This window comes from Sander vitreus, chromosome 5, assembly GCF_031162955.1.
Source record: "Sander vitreus isolate 19-12246 chromosome 5, sanVit1, whole genome shotgun sequence".
Classification (NCBI taxonomy): Eukaryota; Metazoa; Chordata; class Actinopteri; order Perciformes; family Percidae; genus Sander; species Sander vitreus.
In genome coordinates, this window is record NC_135859.1 from 9,838,476 (window position 1) to 9,855,427 (window position 16,952).

The following is a 16,952-nucleotide window of genomic DNA, read 5'->3' on the forward strand; positions in this document are numbered from 1 at the left end:
GATCTTTACTCTCGCAAGCATCCTGGAGAACCAGTCTACATGTGTTTTGTGGATCTTGAGAAGGCGTATGACCGGGTGCCCCGGGAGATACTGTGGGAGGTGCTGCGGGAGTACGGGGTGAGGGGGTCCCTTCTCAGGGCCATCCAATCTCTGTACGACCAAAGCGAGAGCTGTGTCCGGGTTCTCGGCAGTAAGTCAGACTCGTTTCAGGGCTGCGCTTTGTCACCAATCCTGTTTGTAGTATTTATGGACAGGATATCGAGGCGTAGTCGGGGTGGAGAGGGGTTGCAGTTCGGTGGGCTGGGGATCTCATCGCTGCTTTTTGCAGATGATGTGGTCCTGATGGCATCATCGGCCTGTGACCTTCAGCAGTCACTGGATCGGTTTGCAGCCGAGTGTGAAGCGGCTGGGATGAGGATCAGCACCTCTAAATCGGAGGCCATGGTTCTCAGCAGGAAACCGATGGAGTGCCTTCTCCAGGTAGGGAATGAGTCCTTACCCCAAGTGAAGGAGTTCAAGTACCTTGGGGTCTTGTTCGCGAGTGAGGGGACAATGGAGCAGGAGATTGGTCGGAGAATCGGCACAGCAGGTGCGGTATTACATTCAATTTATCGCACCGTTGTGACGAAAAGAGAGCTGAGCCAGAAGGCAAAGCTCTCAATCTACCGGTCAGTTTTTGTTCCTACCCTCACCTTTGGTCATGAAGGCTGGGTCATGACCGAAAGAACAAGATCCAGGGTACAAGCGGCCGAAATGGGTTTCCTCAGGAGGGTAGCTGGCGTCTCCCTTAGAGATAGGGTGAGAAGCTCAGTTATCCGTGAGGAGCTCGGAGTAGAGCCTCTGCTCCTTCGCGTCAAAAGGAGCCAGTTGAGGTGGTTCGGGCATCTGGTAGGGATGCCCCCTGAGCGCCTCCCTAGGGAGGTGTTCCAGGCACGTCCAGCTGGGAGGAGGCCTCGGGGAAGACCCAGGACTAGGTGGAGGGATTATATCTCTAACCTGGCCTGGGAACGCCTCGGGATCCCCCAGTCGGAGCTGGTTAATGTGGCCCAGGAATGGGAAGTTTGGGTTCCCCTGCTGGAGCTGCTACCCCCGCGACCTGACCCCGGATAAGCGGATGAAGATGGATGGATGGATGGATATATATATATATATATATATATATATATATATATATATATATATATATATATATATAATAAAAACTATTTATAATATATTTAACATGCCGCAGCGCCCAAAATTTCTCTGGCGCGCCGCTCTCACTATGGAACCGGCAGGAATCAAGCGTGTCTCCCCTGGAGTTCTTAGTTGAGCCTGCCACTTATCAGCCAATCAAAAAAAGAAAGGGGATACACAATAGCCAATCAGAAAATAGCACTATTGTATCTGGGTAAGATTTAACGCAACAACCAAAGAAAAAAAAAGCATAGAGCAGCATACAGACACTTCCCTAAACGTTCGCTCATTCAGAGACCAGAGACCCAAACTGGGCTCTGTGTCTGTCAGAAGGTCTGAGATCTACCATATCAGCACAGCCATCACGTAATGCACAGCAGACTATGGTGCAGGTAGATTATTTTCTGAAATATAGTGACTATTATAACATTGTTTTTCTCAAAATATCACGACTCCTCCAAATCTCCGAGAGCACAGATATATTTTGAAGGTGCACAAAGTTTTGAACATGAGCAGAAATCTTGCTCAAACTTAACAATATTACAGTCCAGGGGTTTATTAATAAATTAAAATTAATTAATGTATCATTGAGGTGAATAATGCACGACGTTACTTCCTCAACAAAAGATACAAAAGAGAAGGGAAGAGTAAATGATGCTAGGTTACATGTGTGCTGACTCAGATATAATTAGAAAAGTCGATCAGGAGAATAAATAGATGAAAGCAATACAGAATGCCTGAGAGCCTTATTGCAATATATTCCATTATGTTTTTATATTTGGATTATAATCTATGTTTCCCTTTACATAAAGATATTTCCAGCATAAATTCATTCAGAAAAAGGTAGAAATAGGTGCATACAAATTCACCAGAATGCCGGAAATGAAGTGTTTAATGCTCAAACTTTTCTGGGGGAGGACACCCAGACCCCCCGCATCATTAGTCAGCATGCGGAAATGGAATAAATACTTTGTATTTGGTTGAATTGTCAGTGCCATGTGTCAAATCTTTTCTTCTGCAAGTCTGAGCAATTATTAACAAAAACACTAATAATAATAAACAACCCCATTCCCGCGATTCGTCTCCGTATCCGAATGTCACTCTTGCCTGTCTTCAAAACTTGAGAGCTCTGTATGTGTAGTATTTTATTGTGTTACCTCTCAGTTGAATGTTAAGAGGAAGTTATAGTAGAACAGGGCCCTATTTCAGGTAGAAGGTTAAACAAACTCTGAGTCTAACCCTGATGTCTGAGTTGATTTACTCTGAGATGGGAAACTCTGAGTTTTCAGTTTCAGAACAGCTGATATGAGTTGGTTCAATCAACTCAGAGTAGGTTCACGCGCATGCCCCACCACAATAAAAAGGCAGCATAAATGGAGCCATGATTCTACGATTTACCATGGTAACAACCACAAACAAAGGGTCGGCGGAAATACTCATGCGCACATACAGCGAGTTAAAAAAAAAAGCAACACAGTGGCTGCTGCAAAAGAGAGAGAATTTGCGTGGGAGAAAATTACTGCTAGAGTAAATGCGTATATTCCAATATAGTCCATTTTTTATCATAAGTAGCCTATAGCCTAACATTACTGGTGATATGGTATTGAACCTATAGGCCTAATCTATTTCATTTAGGTGCAATCCTGCGGGCGAAAAAGTCCTAGGTCTACTAATCCCATTCTGAGGCTGCAGCACCCTCATTAACAGAATTATAATCCATAATCTTTTATTTCAAAGGGTTTACATCATTCACCTGCAATACTGTGGAACTCCTTTTAACAACGTTTAAAACACGTTTCAGAGCGAGTCACCCTCTTCTGACGGCGCTTTGCTACAGTGGCTTTACTAATATGCTCCGCATCACCAGTGTTGTAAAGACAAATGCCGATGGCAAAAAAACGTAAGGCGACACAAATAATCTGCTGGGATGTAAGAGCATAGATGGGTGACGTTAGTGATATGAGGACGGTTGTATAAGGTTGTAGGCTACATAACTGATCGACTGGGAAGAAAAACGATCAAAAATGCTTAAATAGGAAGTTATCTGGAAATTAAAATGTCGGGGCTTCAATATCATCTCCCGACGTATGTTTAACTCCCTGTGAAGTAAAGCAGCTTCTTCATCAATGGGATCGTAGACAAAAGGAAATGCCATGTTTTGAGAAATAAAATATTATATATTATAGTCTGCCTAACATGTTTTTTTTGTATTCATGCCGATAACAAACTGCACTAAAATGCGCCTGATACAGACTGAATGAATGAGGAAATGAAAGGGCGCTGTGTCAGAGGGCGGAGACTGAGAGAAACTCAAGGTTTCTTGAAGAAAACTTGCTCCCGACCAGGTTAGGTTCACAGGCTCAGTTACCATAGTAACTGACTCTGTGAAGTTACCTCTCTTTCTGAAACAGAAAACTCAGTTTTTGAAACTCAGAGTTCACAAACTCAGAGTTTTCACTAAACCTGCTTTCTGAAATACCACCCAGGTTATAGTAGAACAGGTTCTACTATAACTTCTCAGGACTCAGGAGTCTAGGAATAGGGCTGCGTAAATGTTTTATTTCATCGTCTACATCGCAATGTGCGCATGCACGATAGTCACATCGCAGGACGTGCGATGTTAACGCTACACCTTTTTTGCTGCTTGATAGAAAAGTAAACTTTGACCGTTATGCTTTTACATGATTGTTAGCGGCCGACCCTTCCCTTTTAAGATGGGTGGCCATGTGGGCAACGTATGTGACGTAACATTAGTCAGACTGGGTTTGTTATGGGAAGTGAGGCTCTCCTGTGTGAAGAAAAGTACTGTAAGACACAGTGATGCACATGCTTTTCCATGGGTAGTGAACCTACAGTAGTGTTTTATGTTTGCTGCAAATACGAAATAAATCACCTGATTAATGCAATGTTATCACAATGTCTCCCAGACATTTTTCACCGCAGGGCTGCCAGAAAGCCACTACCATATCCAAACTAATCTCTATCACCATCAGAAACTTGTAGGAGGAAACACAAGCAGCCCAAGCTGACCAATCATAGTTTTTGCACTTTTTGAGGAGGGGCATAACAACTATGGCCTAGCCTACAACTGTTGGTTGGATGGTTTTGGTATGGTATGGTTTTTGTGTTTTGTCTTATTTTGGTAGTCTGTTTTTCTGTTTTGTATTTTGCTGCGTTTCCTGTTTTTCTGTTTTGTATTTTGCTCCGTTTCCTGTTTTATTTTGATAGTCTGGTTTTCTGTCTTGTCTTGTCTGGTTTTACTTCCTGTCTTGTGTTTTCCCGCCTTTTTTGATTGTTCTGCCCAGCCCTAATGTGTTTCACCTGTTTCCTTACCTCGTTACCCTGTGTATTTAGTCTTTGTGCTTTCCCTTGTCCTGTGTCAGATCATTGTATTGTTTTTCTGTTTGCTGTGTCTGTTGTTAGTCTACCCGTTTAGTCTCGGTGTTTTGGTTCCTGTAAATCCCGTTTTGACTTTTGATTTTTGGATGTTCCTTGCCTGCTGTTTTGCTGGACAGCTTGTGTTTGTAAGGATTTTTATTATTAAATATTCAAGCCTTTCTCTGCCTGCTGCCTCTGCCATTCTCCGGAACACAACAAAATGATCTGACCACAATATGGACCCAGCAGAGAGGCGTCTCTTTAAGGAGAGGGTGTCAGAGTTTGACCGGACTGTGGAGAGTCTCTTAAGTTCTAAACCAAACCAGCATGCCCCTATCCTTAAGAGGATTTCCACACAGCAGCAGTGGTTTGAGGAGAGGCCTTGGGTGAGGCACTTTGTTCCCAACCTTGATGTTCTCAAGGAGAGACTTGATCTTTTCCTAAAAACTAGCCATCATGACTCACCAACCAGCCTGCCTGTTGCTCGACCTTATAGCATCTTAGCTACAGGTTCTTTGTTTTTGACCCGGCCTGCCCCTTTGCCTGCTTCTCCCAGTCAAAAGGTTTCTCTACCAGGAGCAGAGCCAGAGACTTGTATGACCTTGTTTCAATATTTTGCTGTGTGTGCTAGAAGGACTGAGGAGGCCAAAGCAGCCAGCCTTCAAACTGGTAGAAAGAAGTCCAGTACCTTTTTAATAGCAGCTCCCCTGAACTCCTGTCTGTCGGATCTACTGCTACCTGTTTTGCTGCCCGCAAACCACCAGCAATCATTTGAGGGTACCCGCCTGGCCATATTCCCTGGGACCCGTGGAGGCCATAGACGGGGAGAAGGACGACATGGCTGCCGATGCCATGCACGACCTCTCTTCAGCCCTGAGTCCTCACTGTTCTGCGGTCCAGAGCCCGAGCTGACCAGTGTTCCCAAGCTGACCAGTGTTCCCGAGCTGATCAGCGGTCCCAAACCCCAGCTGATGTGCAGCAGTCCCGAACCCCAGCTGACGTGCAGCCGTCTAGAAGCTCAGCTGACGTCCAGCCGCCCAGAGTCTTCGATGACCGCTCTTCTAGAGTCTACGTCGACTTACCTCCCAGAGTCTACGTCGACCGCTCTCCCTGAATGTTCATTTACTGATGCCCCAGTGACTATGCCGGTGTCCCAGAGACTGCCCCTGAGAATTTGCTGGTCTCCGGTGTCCCAGAGACCTTGTCGTTGCCCGGATTTTCAGAAACTGTGTCCTTCCCCGGCATTTCAGAGACGGTGCCGGTGTCCAGCGTCACAGAGGGTCCTGTCCCCAGTGTCCTGTCTCTTCCAGAGAGTCCTCGATGTCTTGCCCGGCCTCCAGAGGGGTTTCGTCTTCTCCGCCAACCGTCTCAGAGTCCTCAACGTCCTGCTTGGCCGCCTGAGGGGCTCTACCTTTGCCAACCTGTTCGGCCGCCTGGGAGGCTTCGCCGCCGGCTGCCTCAGAATCCTCGACGTCCTGCTCGGCCGCCTGAGGGGCTCTACCTTCGCCAACCTGTTCAGCCACCCAAGGGGTTCCACCTTCGCTGTTGTCCGCAGGCCTAGCTGGCCGCAGCACCTTGGACCCAGGCCCCTCTGTCCCCAGTTCCCTGGGCCCCACTGTCCTCAGTTCCCTTGCCCCGTTGGCTCTTGTTCCTCCCTTCGCCCTCCGGGGTTGCCTTTCTTTTTGTTGTCCCTCCTCCGGTCCTCCACCACCCTCCCTGGGTTGGCTTTTGCTTCTTGGTTGCTTTTGTACATCTGGGATCTATCCCTTTGGGGGGGGGGCACTGTTATGGTTTTGGTGTTTTGTCTTATTTTGGTAGTCTGTTTTTCTGTTTTGTATTTTGCTCCATTTCCTGTTTTATTTTGATAGTCTTGGTCTGGTTTTACTTCCTGTCTTGTTTTCCTGCCTTTTTTTGATTGTTCTGCCCAGCCCTAATGTTTCACCTGTTTCCCTGCCCTTGTGTCACCTGTCTCGTGTTACCTCGTTACCTTGTGTATTTAGTCTTTGTGTTTTCCCTTGTCCTGTGTCAGATCATTGTATTGTTTTTCTGTTTGCTGTGTCTGTTGTTAGTCTACCCGTTTAGTCTCGGTGTTTTGGTTCCTGTTAATCCCGTTTTGACTTTTATTTTGGATTTTCCTTTCCTGCTGTTTTGCTGGACACCTTGTGTTTTGTAAGGATTTTTATTAAATATTCAAGCCTTTCTTTGCCTGCTGCCTCTGCTTTTGGGTCTGCCATTCTCTCATAACAACATGCCCTCTGAGCCTTTGTATGTAAATTGTAACCCCTTAATGCAAAGGTATAAATCCAGCTTCACTTTTCACCTTGTGTGATAAATAGCCAGCTTTTTTTTTTTTTTTTTTAAAAGGAGAATTCTCTCTGTGAATTGGCCGTTGTGTAGTGTATCTTCCACGGTTTGGCATTCATTATCTTAAATCTCAAACTTTGTTAAGCATACCAGTGCACTTCGATGGAGGGATCTGCTCTGATATCTTTCTTGTAGTAATCCCTTAACTTCAAGTATCTGTAGAATTCTTGTATCCCCAAAAATCCACATTTCAATGTTTTGTTTGTCAGATTCTGGAAACTCCCCATCTCCTCTTCTTTTTCCAGGGCACACCAGATTGTAACTGCTTATGCTGTCCATTGCTTAAACACTTTATCCTACTGAGTTAGTTTGGAGTTACAATTGTAGATTATGAAGATATAATTCAATGTATTGTATTTATAGTATCAAATCATAACAAGAGTTATCTCCAGACACTTTACAGATAGTGTTGGCCTAGACCACACTCTATAATTTACGAAGAGACCAACAATTCCAGTAATTCCCCCAAGAGCAAGCATTAAGTGGCGAGGAAAACTTCCTTTTAGGCAGAAACCTCGGACAGACCCAGGCTCTTGGTGGGCGGTGTCCGACGGTGCCGGTTGGGGGTGTGATGAACAGTGGCAATTATAGTCACAAAGATAATGGAACTTAATAATTTTAGTAGTTCATATCAGGGCACTGTAGGGCGTTGCAGGACGTAGCAGCACATAAGGACTCCGGGGGAAAAGAGCTAGGTTAGTAAGAGCTAGAAAGAGAGAGGAGAGAGGGGCTCAATGTGTCAAAGGAAGGAAGTTCCCCCAGCTGTCTAAAACTATAACAGCATAATTAAGAGCTGCTGCAAGGCAAACCTGAGCCAGTTCTATAAGGGTTGGTAGGTGAATCTGACGACTATGACGAGAAGCAGGTGGGCCTGGCTAGGCGGACACTGCAACTCCTCACTCCCTAACTATAAGCTTTATCAAAGAGGAGAGTTTTAAGTTTACTCTTAAATGTGGTGATGGTGTCTGCCCACCGAACCCAGACCGGAAGCTGGTTCCACAGGAGAGGAGCCTCATAGCTGAAAGCTCTGGTTCCCATTCTACTTTTAGAGACTCTAAGAACCACAAGTAACTCTGCATTCTGGGAGCGCAGTGCTCTAGTGGGACAATAAGGTACTATGAGCTCTTCAATATATGATGGTGCTTGACCATTTAAAGCTTTGTAGGTCAGGAGAAGGATTTTAAATTCAACCTGGATTTTACAGGAAGCCAATGCAGAGAAGCTAATACAGGAGAAATATGATCTCTTTTCTTAGTTCTTGTCAGAACACGCGCTGCAGCATTCTGGATCAGCTGGAGAGTCTTAAGGGACTTATTTGGGCAACCTGATAGTAAGGAATTACAGTAGTCCAGCCTGGAAGTAACAAATGCATGGACTAGTTTTTCAGCATTGTTTTGAGACAGGATGTTCCTAATTTTGGCAATGTTAAGAAGGTGAAAAAAGGCTGTTCTTGAGGTTTGTTTTAAGTGGCCGTTAAAGGATATATCCTGATCAAAAATAACTCATAGATTTCTGACAGTAGTGCTGGAGGCCAGGGCAATGCCATCTAGAGTAACTATATCTTTGGATAATGAGGTTTGGAGGTGTTTATGGCCCAGCACAATAACTTCACTTTTGTTTTTAGTTTAACATCAGAAAATTGTAGGTTATCGATGATTTTATATCTTTAATGCATGCTTGAAGTTTAGGTAACTGACTGGTGTTGTCTGGCTTGATTGATAATTATAATTGGGTGTCATCCGCATAACAGTGAAAGTTAATTGAGTGTTTCCTAATAATATTGCCTAGCACAATACCATATAATTGGTCCAAGCACTGTGCCTTGTGGAACGCCATGGCTAACTTTAGCATACCTGGAGGATTTATCGTTAACATTACCAAATTGAGATAGATCAGAGAAATAGGACTTAAACCAGCTTAGTGCGATTCCTTTAATGCCAACTGTTAAATGTTTTTGGCAAAAGATATTCCCCAAAATTATGCATATGCCTATTTTTGAAAAGTGCTGTAGTACAATCAGCAGAAGAGTAATTATCTGTGAGGTAAGTTTAGAGACACAACTCCATTTAATTATTAAAATATTAAATGTTTTTGGCAAAAACAATCCCCAAAATTATATTATGCTTATTTTTGAAAAGTAACTGCTGTAGTACAACCAGCAGGGGGCCTTCTATGTGCGGAGTAGTTTTGGAGACATGACTCTCTGTAATTATGACATATATTAAATTCTTCTGGCAAAAAATATTTACCAAAATTATGAATATGCTCATTTTTTAAAAGTAAGTGCTGTAGTACAACTAGCAGGAGGCAAGTTATAATTGAGGTAAGTTTGGAGACAAAACTCTATTTAATTATTAAAATATTAAATGTTTTTGACAAAAACAATCCCCAAAATTATATTATGCTTATTTTTGAAAAGTAACTGCTGTAGTACAACCAGCAGGGGGCAAGTTATAATTGAGGTAAGTTTGGAGACACTACCTTATTTAATCATTTAATTAATACATATTTTTGTTGTATCTCTTTTCGGTGTTGTAGTTTGTAGACGGTCCCTAAGCACTCGTCTTACTGCTGTCTCACCGCCGGGTGCTCGTAGAGACCAATGTTATTTCTCCAGGTTGGAGGATGGCTCATTTTGATGAAAATTAGTTTGTAGCTTGTTGTTAATCTAACTACGTTAGGAAAGATGTGTCGTTTGTGATTTAATAATATTTCACTAGAGTAATGATCCCGGAAGTTCGAATCTGTGAATATCTTTCTAACTTTGCGCACGTTTATAAAACCGAGGGAACAGATTTTTATTCTGTGCGTACGGTTTAGTTTTTTTTTCTCAGCTGATCCCAGGGGGGCTCCGTATGAAAAAGACGGGTTAACCAGTATTTTGGTCAACACAAAAACTGAGAGCTAAGTGGTGAATACACTATCACCAAACTAATTTGGAATTCATTATTTACCACAAACTAATTGAACCTGGAGTCTTTGGGACCCCTGAGGGTCTTGGGCCCCAAAGCAGTTACCCACTTTGCCCAGCTGTTAATCTAGTTTTGCTGCAGGGCCACTTCTATTCACATGGTCATGGTTTATAAAAATACATTAAATTATGACAGAAATCAAAGCATAATCTGTGCCCCAAATACATCTAAAGATTCTGTCATTTTTAATTATGACTGAAAAACAGAACAAGAATGCCAAGAAACACTTCTTACAAATGTACTTGGCAGCCAGGGGTATTGATGGCCAGTGTGTGCTCTGCTCTGCCTGCACTCTTAACCCAAATTAGTTGACTTTACTCGCAAATCGCGTGAAAACCCGTTGCCCTATCCCACTTTAGTTTTTACACAAGCTGAAACTAAACATGTTGAGTTGTATCAACACGGAACCCTAACTTTTTACCCAAGCTGAAACTAAACATGTTGAGCTGTATTACCATGGAACCTTAAGTTTAGTATTTATATTTATGTGTACTCAAAATCAGCTATTATGACTTGTTATTGCTACTCATCATTTATTACAATTACTGTATTTTCCTCTAATTTAATTAGCTTTTGATTTTTTTTTAAATATGGTATAAAACATTGTTTCAATTAAATTGGATGGAAAAAAATAAACACCTCTAAATGCTGGAATGCATTTTATTTGGCAAAACAGCTCAACATCAACAAGTCCAACCTAAAATGATTAATCTGAAAAAGGTAATTTCAAATCACTGAAACAATTATGTGTGGCTGTTGCCTATGTGTGGGTGTTGTCCGTGTTTGTTGTGTGCGTGGGTGTTGTTCGTGTCTGTGTTGTGTGTGTGGGTGTGTGTCTGCGTTTTACGTGTGTCTGTTCGTCTGCTTGTTTTACAGAAAATAAAAAGGTTTACCCCACAGGTAAGAAAGTGTTTTACTGGTGTGGCAAAAAAAATTGTAGTCAACAGCTTCTTACAGTAGACTTGACATCTCTTTACATTGCGAGCTGATTTTTCAAAGTCTGTAGCTTCGGCTTTAGGTCAGTGTGGCCTAACAAGAGCAATACCTGTTGGATGACCTGAAATGTGAGCTTCATAGTCTTGGGGTTGTTAAGATGGAGTGCATACATGAGTCCAAACAGAATGTACATTGCTTTTGGCAGATCTTGAATGTTGTCCATCACGACTTATCCCTCAATGATGATTTTCAATGACACTGGACTGAGATGCTGGGAAGATGTGAGCCCAGCACCTTCACGCTCAATGAGAAGTAGCCCAATGTCAAGGTCATGAAAAGAATCATCATCATCGAATTCCTAAATAAAGAATAACAAAAGAGCCCAATCATTACATTAGATTTCTCATTTGAAAAACAACTTTAATCAATATAAGAGTGTCATGGTGAAAAATAAATAATGGTGAAAATTATAAGAAAGCAAGAGCTTACTTACAAAGCCTGCTTTGAAGAAGTTTGTGGGGTTGTCCCCAAGGATGATAGGAAGCCCTCTGAGCACCTGTGTCCAGATCGCAGTTGGCTCTGTAGTCTTTTGGGATTTAAACACAGTACCACAAGTTAGCTAGATAGCTAAAATGAAAAACAAATAATCATCTATAAGAAAGCTTAAATAAACCAAGCAATGTTTGGATTGAATTATACAACTAATAGAGTAGCATTATATGATGTTTTTACAAAACCTGTGAAAAACAATGCCAAGTACATAATGTGTATGGACCTACATTGGTCTGTTGTGAAATCTGTGTCAACAACTGTCCAACATTCCCTCTCTTGGATCGAAATAACTTAAGGAGATGAGGACCGTGCAGGTCGTTGCTCTCATAGAATTCCTGCTTGAGGTTCTTGCCCACAATCCTGCTGAACTCCATGAAGACCTGACAAATACAGAGAACAAAAAAAATGAACTTAGATCAACTGAACTATACAAGGCCGCTAAGCCATCTGCAAAGTAGTGCTGAAAAACAAATATGAATGTCCTTTTTATATGATTTGAAATGTTGTTTAAATTAAAAAACATCATGCCCCAAATTAAAAATACCAATGTTTTCCTTAAAGAGGAAAAGAGTAAATGTGTACTGCGCAGGTGAGAAAGACTGCTTCTGTGCAGAAAAATCACATGACTGACAGTGAAAGGTTACTTGGGCAGTTTCACTCAGATGTGCACCCTGGGTTTTCTGGTGAATCTTTCGACCTTAACTGTTACCGCTCAACAGCTGTTGCGCATTTTTGAAAGCTGGATGAGTTTTCGCCGGCTTACTCGCTTCAGTTCGTCATGGATATCCTTAAGTGGTTGAAAAGCCCGCCAAAGGTCTCCTCTGCCAAATTGGATACGACACCGACACCTCCTGATGTTGTAGTTGGAGAAGGAGACCCTGGACGACAGTCTGAGCCTGATGCTAGTAGCTCCGTGGAGCCTGACCCTGGGCCTGGCAAGACCTGCAGGTCAAGTGCAACCGCAACTCGGGCAGCATTTGGGCCACAACTGCCTGTTGAAACAGTGTGTGTGAGTGACCTTGGCACGGACAAACCCAAACAGGTTGTGTTGAGGAAATAGGACAGCAGCCTCCACTCAAAGTACCGGTAGGTTCAAAGTCTCTGTGCGTGTGTATGTACGTGCGTGTGTGTGTGTGTGTCTCATGGCAATGCATATCCCTCTGTTGACTGCTTTAAAATGCAATGTTTGAGAGACGCTTCTGGTGTTACATCTAATATGTTGTATAGTCAAGTGTTTTATGGATATTCATAACATTGCTTCTATGTAATGTGGTGTAGGCAATAGGCTAGCTGGTCATATTGCTGTTGGTTATGTTTAACGTGATGATTACGTGCTGCGTGAATAGAGTATACGATTATTATAAATATACGTACTGTAGGCTAATAATAATTGTGCCCTCCCATGCATTTCATATGCCCCCCTTAAGACTGAGGTCTGGCGACGGGTCTGCTCACACCACAAGGATCTGTAAAAATATAAAACAAGAAAACGTTTAGCTCAGCGACTTAGCTCAACAATGTCACTGTTAAATACAACTAGAAAATGCATTTCCTGCAGAAAATGCGTGGGAATGCTGAATAGCTGAATTGCTAAAGCTAAACTGGATGAATAGCTTAAATCAGTAAGAAGAAGTTGAAGTAGAAGAGACAGAAGGAGGGAGGGAGAGAGAGAGAGACAGAAGGAGGGAGGGATAGACAGACAAGCGGGAGGGAGACAGAGACAGAGAAGGAGGTAGAGAGACAGAGAGAGGGAGAAACAGACAGACAGACAGACAGAGACAGACAAACAGTGACAGAGAGAAACAGACAGACAGAGACAGGGAGAAACAGAAACAGACAGACAGACGGACAGAGACAGAAACAAACAGAGACAGACAGACAGAGACAGAAACAAACAGAGACAGACAGACAAGAAGAAACAGAACCGGACAGACTGACAGACAAAGACAAGGAGAAACAGAAACAGACAGACAGACAAACAGAGACAGACAGACAGGGAGAAACAGATAGAGACAGACAGACAGAGACAGAGAGAAACAAACAGACATACAGAGAGACAGAGACAGACAGAGACAGAGAGAAACAAAAACAGACAGACAAAGAGACAGAGACAGACAGAGAGAGACAGAGAGAAACAAAAACAGACAGAGACAGACAAACAGACAGAAGTGGAACGCAAAAGATATACCCTAATGTTCATATTACTGCCAGAGACAGACAGACAGGAAGAAACAGAAACGGACAGACTGACAGAGACAGACAGAGACAGACAGAAACAGACAGACAGAGACAGAGACAGAGAGAAACAGACAGACAGAGACAGAGACAGTAAGAAACAGAAACAGACAGACAGACAGAGACAGAGAGAAACAAACAGAAATACAGAGAGACAGAGACAGACAGACAGACAGACAGAAACAGACAGAGAGAGACAGAGACAGAGAGAAACAGACAGACAGAGAGACAGACAGACAGAGACAATGACAGGGAGAAACAGAAACAGACAGACAGACAGAGACAGACAGACAGAGAGAGACAGAGAGAAACAAACAGACATACAGACAGAAAGAGAGACAGAGACAGACAGACAGAGACAGAGACAGGGAGTAAAAGAAACAGACAGACAGACAGAGACAGAAACAAACAGAGACAGACAGACAGGAAGAAACAGACAGACAGACAGAGACAGACAGACAGACAGAGACAGGGAGAAACAGGGAGAAACAGAGACAGAGAGACAGAGACAGACAGAGAGATACAGACAGAGAGACAGAGACAGACAGAGAGAGACTGAGACAGACAGAGAGAGACAGAGAGACAGAGACAGACAGAGAGAGACAGAGACAGACAGAAGTGGAACGCAAAAGATATAGACTAATGTTCATATTACTGCCTGTAGTATTCAATTCAACTGTCTGTGAAAGTGTTGTCATGGTATGTATGACCAGTGAAAACACCCTTTGAAGTCTGTGATGAGATCTCTTTGATCTTTAATCAGTTAACGACCGTGTCACCTGCTAAAACTGTCAGCTGTGCCACACTGCAGCTATTCAAAGACACAGAGCAAGCTCTCAAATAAAGGCTCAGACTGCTAAAACGATAAGGGGTATCAGTGAAATGATGTAATCGTGACCACCACAAGGCCTTTGTGAACGTATTCATGTAAAATTTATGTTGATAAACTTAAAAATGTGAGCATATCAGCTATTTAAAAAAGTGGTTCGCTCTGCGTTTCGCTCAGAAATGTGGAGAATGTTAAACAGGGTAGCGAATGGAGGAAGATGTGGAACTCTTGTCATTTGGAAGCTCACCGAGCCAAAAGTATAAGTCATATCGCATAACTGAATAAAAAAAAGCACATTGCCTGAAACTAGACAAAAATACCTACGTTTGGATGTATAAATTGTGTATGACAAGTAGATATTGTGGGCGTGAGAGCAACTTATAGAGAAGGGACAAAGATACTTTTTTAAGGCTCTGTGCTCTGGCGATGACATCACACACACTCATTAGAAACGCAGAAAAATCCTGAAATGATCACTAAACTTAAACAGCTTTTTCACAAAAACTGTAAAAGATATCAAACTGAAAGGATATAGCCTAATACCTGAAGCTTATGTGAACATTTTAAAGTTTGTTTGGTGTCGGGAGCGGAAGAAGATTTTAAGGATTTGAAGCATGCTCTCATTTACTTCAATGTTAAACAAAGTGTTAAAAAGCTTAATATTTTAAAAAGTATAAATAGTAGAAAAAAAGTTGAAGAAGTCCCATCATTAGCTGAAAGAGCTGAACATTTTAAAAGTTGAATGGTTTTAATAGCTGAACGTATGCAGAAGTTACGGAGAGCCAAAAAACGTACGGAATAATAAAAATGGCCGAAAGCAATAACAATAGTTGGAATGCTGCTGAATCAGCATTCCCACTAATAAGGTAATAGAACCGAAACGATGCCTGTGTTACAGAGAAAACCGGCATGTAAACAAGCGTGTGTGTGAGAGTGAGTGAAAGGGAAAAAGAGAGCGGCCATGGACGGGTCGAGTGGATCAATGCACTGCAAGCACCTCGCGGTGTCCACAACGTAAACACCTCCACAACGCCTGCTACACTCCTTTGCCCCGAGAGCGGTTGAATCGCTTTTCTATTGCGTAAAATGACGGTTATATAAATGATATAGTCGAGCTTACTCGCCGGTATGTGAGCCGTCCTCAGACTGTTAACACTAAGCTAACTTTAACATTCAGCTGACACTTTTTCGAGTAGCTAGTGTTAGCAATAAGCATGTATTAACACCATGCACAGGTTCAAACAGTAACATTAGACAGAAAAAAAGCTGCGTCAACAAATTATCTGCAAGCTTTTGGGTATTAAAAATCCGCACAAAGATAACTAGGCTACAATAGTAGTAGTAATTATTTTACATACTAATCATTCCACTTGGAGTAAGGTTGCTTCCTGGTCAGGGTACTGTCTGCTGCCGATGCCTGTGCAGCTCGTCCGGCCAGGTGTAGAGCCCTTTGTACGCACATTACAAGACGCTGGTCTTGTCACGTGACCAGGCAGGTTTTTGAATTAGCCCCCTCCCCTTTCTTATGAAAGTAAACATAGCAAGTTATCTCTGCTAAACCTGATTAGTGCAATGAATCTTTCAGCTAAATAGTACAAACAACTAAGATTGTTTAGTAATGATAGCAGGTTTTTACAAAACATAAAAGTGTAAGTAATGATCACTCGTAAGTTTAATTAGAAACAGAATCGGGGTTTACAGTGTGTGATTGAGGAGGAAATAATAACATATTATACTGACCACATATAAACTTTTCTTTTGAAATGTATCACCAGGTATGGACATTTTACTGGACTATCAGACACAGCTTTGTCATATTTATTGATTAAGTAAAACTAACTCCTTGCATACAGTGTTTCTACTTTGGCCAATAATCCCTAAACTTAACTGTATAGCAACGACCAGGGGCGATTCTAGGATCAGACCTTTAGGAGGGCTCAGCCCCTAATGAGAATGTGACATGGATACAATGCCTTGCAAAAGTGTTAACCGACCTGCTAAATCAGTAATTTCACTGGATAACAATGCATGTATGTATTTATTATTATAACAGAGGACAAATGCAAAATATTGAACATATGAAAAAACTATGAAAGTCCCTTTATGGACTACCAGAATCAAATGAAATGATAATAAGGTGTAAACAATAAATAAATAAAAAATAAAACTTTCCTTGACTGGGTTACAGGTGCATAGCATTGGCGACAGCGACACAGGATATTAAACCTGTTTGTCTGAACCTGTAATTGTTTGCCCTCTGTCACTAACAGACAAGTTTGCAATATCTCACTTGAAGCACTAACATTGATTAAAACATTTTTTTTTTATTATTATAATTTTTAGGGGGGCTGAGATGAAATTTAGGGTCTAAACTCGCCATGACCCTGCAGTCTTAGACTTATGACTGATGCATTACAGTTATAAGAAATGTTTGAGTGATTAGGCTTACATGTAGCCTACCTCTCGGTCTCCTCCTCTCTGCCTTTCTCACACTGCCATTGGTTAGCATT

At 42.2% G+C, this 16,952-nt stretch overlaps 1 long non-coding RNA gene across 1 annotated transcript; it reads right to left on the minus strand.

Moving 5' to 3' along the window:
• Positions 1–10,546: 10,546 nt before the first annotated feature.
• On the minus strand, positions 10,547–11,752 carry LOC144517586 (uncharacterized). Its single transcript, XR_013501946.1, has 3 exons — positions 11,606–11,752; positions 11,320–11,412; positions 10,547–11,184 (listed from the first exon to the last, which is right to left on the minus strand). It is a non-coding gene; the product is annotated as an uncharacterized LOC144517586 (long non-coding RNA).
• Between the last annotated feature and the right edge of the window lie 5,200 nt (positions 11,753–16,952).